This window comes from Myotis lucifugus, unplaced genomic scaffold (genome assembly GCF_000147115.1).
Source record: "Myotis lucifugus unplaced genomic scaffold, Myoluc2.0 scaffold_63, whole genome shotgun sequence".
Classification (NCBI taxonomy): Eukaryota; Metazoa; Chordata; class Mammalia; order Chiroptera; family Vespertilionidae; genus Myotis; species Myotis lucifugus.
In genome coordinates, this window is record NW_005871111.1 from 2277275 (window position 1) to 2281683 (window position 4409).

The window sequence follows — 4409 nt, forward strand, 5'->3', positions numbered from 1 at the left end:
CAAAATGTAAATTGTAGGCCCCTTTGGAACTTCTCACTCTTGATTTTACCTCACAGAAGAGGAGCACTAAAAAGTACAGTTAGGGATCCACACTGTCACGTGAGTCCCTCCCCGCCTGGCCATTCTGGGTGTGACCTTTCGCCAGGTCCCTGGCACAAGGCAGAGTGCCGTCTCCTGGAGCAAAGCCAGAGCGTAAGATGAAAAGCCACATGCAGAGGATGACGCAAGGGAAACAATCATGACTCTCCTCTTGAGAGCCAGAAAGAAATCTGAGGGCTCATGCACACTAGTTCCTAAGCCTGGTGTTTCAGTCAGCATAATGCCTCCCTTAACGTTTTCAGGGTTTCCAGCCACAGAAGAATGAGCATGCTAGCAATCACGCCACCCTACACAGAGAGGGGCCCGATGGCACTGTCCTGGGTTCCCACAGTAACTTAAGTGGACACTTTCACCATGTCTGGGGCCCTTGATGTCTTGCAAATGAAGAAGGGGAATGTCTTCAAATTCCTTGCAGCAGGAACCCACTTAGGTGGCACCAGCCTTGACCTCCAAATGCAACAGCACGTCTACAGCAAGAAGAGTAGTGGCATCTACAACAGGAATCTGAAGGGGACTTAAGCGAAGATCCTGCTGGTGGCTTGTGCCATTGTTGCCATTGAAAACCCGGCTGCTGTCAGTGTCGCTTCCTCCAGGGATACTGGCCAGCGAGCTGAGCTGAAGTTTGCTGCTGCCACTGCAGCCACTCCTATTGCAGAACTCTTCACCTCCAGGACCTTCCCATCTTCTGGTGGTTACTGATCCCAGGCATGGCTATCTTATGTCAACCTGCCTACCCCTGCTCTGTGTGTCACAGCCTCTCCTCTGTGCTATGTGGACATTGCCATCCCATGCAACAAGGGGGCTCGCTCAGTGGGGCTGATGTGGTGGGTGCTGGCCCAAAAGGTTCTGTGTGTGTGTGATACCATTTCCCATGAACACCCATGGGAGGTCATGCCTGATCTCTGCTTCTACTGGGATCCTGAAGAGATTGAAAAGGAAGAGCAGGCCACAGCTGAAAAGGTTGTGACCCACAAGGAATTTTGGGGTGAATGGACTGCTCCAGCTCCCGAGCTCACTGCTGCTCAGCCTGGGATCACAGGCCATTCTGAAGGCATGCAGTGCCCTCTGTGCCTGCCCAGCAGCTCCCTACCGAAGCCTGGAGCAATCAGCTGCCACTGAAGACTGATCTGCAGCTCCCACTGCTCAGGCCACTGAATGGGTAGGAACAACCAAAGAGTAGTCTTGGCTGTTCTTCCAGAGGCTCTTCAACAGAAAATGGAAATATGATGGATGGAAAATAAGTATCAGTTTCTTAATCTATATATATAAAAGCCTAAGTGACCTAACGACCAAACAACTGAATGACCTAACGACTGGTCGATGGTCGCTATGACACGTACTGACCACCAGAGGGCAGATGCTCAACTCAACATAGGAGCTGCCAGCCTGCCCACCACTACCACCCCCCCACCCCCCCACCCCCCGCCCCGTGGTCAGTGCGCTCCCACAGAGGGAGCGCCCCAGCCCAGCGGCAGCTACTAGTCCTGCAGGTCCAATCTCCAGAGAATGCGCTAGGCACCGATGGATGGGCACCGCCACCACCATGATTTCCAACAGTGCCCTGGCCTCAGGCACCATGGCCGCTTCCCCTCCCTAGATGCTCTGCAAGGAAGAAACGATATAAAAGTGGCCATCAGGTGGCTCCTGACAATGGGCACAAATGTCAGCAGGACGGATCTGGATCCTGAGCCGGCAAGGATGTCCCACCACCTGCCTGGAGGGCTGATCGCATCTCAGCCCCCCCCAACCCCCCTTGGGATGGGCACCAGATGCAGGGCTCACAGCTGGCAAGAGCTGCTGCAGCAGTGTGAGCCTCTCCCCATAGAGACCGACTGGGAGTGAGCCCGTGGCAGGTGCAGCAAGGTCAGGATGAGCAGGAGCGGCAGGCGGCGTTGGACTGCGAGCTTCAGCCTGATCTCACAGGCCACCCTGAGGGACCCTACCCATGCACGAATTCATGCACCGGGCCTCTAATATAAATATAAATATATATATACTAGAAATCAATATTTTTAATCGATTTCAGAGAGGAAGGGAGAGGGAGAGATAGAAACATCAATGATGAAAGAAAATCATTGATCAGCTGCCTCCTGCATGCCCCACAATGACGAAGAAATGAATCGTGATCTCCTAGTCCATAGGTCGATGTTCAATCCCTGAGCCATGCTGGCCAGGCAAACATAGGTTTCTTTAAAAAATGTTTATTTTATTTTATTTTTTGTAAAGTGTTTATACTGCTTAACTCAAGGGCCCATTTTAGTCCAACAATATTTTTTCAGTTTCTACTGTGTGATGGCAGTACTAAATGCTGAGAGTACAAAGAGGAATACAATGACACATACAACAAATACTGGGATATTCTGAACAATGTCTTATGGGAAACAAATATTTTTAAAAATCACTGCCATGCTTTACATATGTTATTTCAGTTAAGCCTCAAGAGCCTCTATGAGATTGGTATTATATTGAAGAGGTTAAAGCTCAAAGTAATTAAACATCTTGCCTGTTTGCACAACTAGAATTACCACAACTCAGCAAATCAAGGCCTATCTAAATCCAAAATGTGTGTTCTTCTCACAAGGCTACTCTCTTCTCCTTCATCCCACAAACAAAACTAAAAGACAGATGCTCAAAGATTAGCCCCCAAGTTCTAGGGAAAGTAACCCCATAGGGAGATCTGATCATAAATTCCTAACTGGGCAGGTCATGATGGGTAGTCACACCCCAGGCATATGACTTCTTTAGTGAAAGGTTCCTTTTCACCTTAAGCATGCCTGTCCATTGTTTCTGTGCATCTAGGTTAACACACCTTTGAAATACATTGTAAACACAATCAAGAGAGCACATAATCTTGTTAATTATCCTGTAATCCAATCCCTGCCTTGCATTCTCACACCCTCATGTAATCTTCCTTATAGTCCCGTCTTAATTTCAAATGCATAAAATAAGTTGCCAAACGTATTCTCCAGAGAATTTGAGACTTTACTCCTTGGAATATGTCCTCAGTTTGGCTAAAATAAACTGTTATAAACCCCCCTCCCCCCCCCGCAAAAAAATTAGCCCTACTCTACAAAGCAAAATTTTTCCCAAGAAAAATTGTTCTTGGCCAGATCACATTAATTACTTTCTTCATATTAAATTAGTCTGGAAACACTATGACATTTGGGCCTACCAGGCCTAACCAACTTCATGATTCACTAGAGAGCTACTAAATTTCAAGCATAGCAGAGAAAATAAACAGATCTTAGAGATCTGGAGACCTTTAGATGTATAAAAAATTTTTGAAATATGTAAAGCATTGTTACATAAAACTTTGAAGTAATAATTCATAGCACAGATACTGCATGTCTTCAAGCTTCTGATTTCTTTCTTCCTTTTTCTTTCTTTCTTTCTTTTTTTAGAAAGGAAGGGAGAGGGATAAAGAGATAAAAACATTGATGAGAGAGAAACATCAATCAGCTGCCTCCTGTACACACCCAACTGGGATTGAGCCTGCAGCATGCCCTGACCAGGAATTGAGCCAGTGACCTCTCGGTTCATGGGTTGATGCTCAACCACTGAGCCACACCAGCCGGGACAAGCTTCTGACTTCTAATACTTGGTAAAACAATGGCAGAGAGGATAAAAGGTGGGTTTTGGAATCATGAAGATTTAAATATGAATCTCCATTACATAACAGCTATCTCGACTTGACAATGAAGTTCTCTGGCATTCTTTTACCTCCTCTGTAAAGTAAAAGGATAAAAATGCCTTCTGAAAAAAATCCTGGAGCTTGAGATTATGCATGCATCTAGTTCAGTACCTGGCACATAAAAGATGCTCAATAAAATGGAATTATTAACATTACTTAAAATTTCTAGTGTATTAGAGCTAGGAGAAACAGATATATATCCAATTTAGGATTCTTAAAGTTTAAGTGACCAAAAGCCTAACTCCGTGGTCGGCAAACCGCGGCTCGCGAGCCACATGCGGCTCTTTGGCCCCTTGAGTGTGGCTCTTCCACAAAATACCACATGCGGGCGTGCACGTACAGTGCGATCGAAACTTTGTGGCCCATGCGCAGAAGTCGGTATTTTGTGTAAGAGCCACACTCAAGGCGCCAAAGAGCCGCATGTGGCTGGCGAGCCGCAATTTTGCCGACCCCCTGGGAATAACTTCAAACCCTATTTGGGGCAAAAAAAGTGGAAAATTAATTTAGCTTAATGCACTTTAAAAAAACCCAAAAGAAAAGGTTTTTTTTTGATTTTTCTTCAAAAAATTTGTTTTTGGGGGGGGACAATTTTTTTTTTATTTCCTTAAAATCCCCCCCC

The 4409-nt window shown here is 46.1% G+C and overlaps 1 pseudogene; it reads left to right on the forward strand.

Annotated features, from left to right (window-relative positions):
• The first annotated feature begins 453 nt into the window (after nt 1-453).
• Nucleotides 454-1279, forward strand: LOC111826258 (annotated as a pseudogene).
• Nucleotides 1280-4409: the final 3130 nt, after the last annotated feature.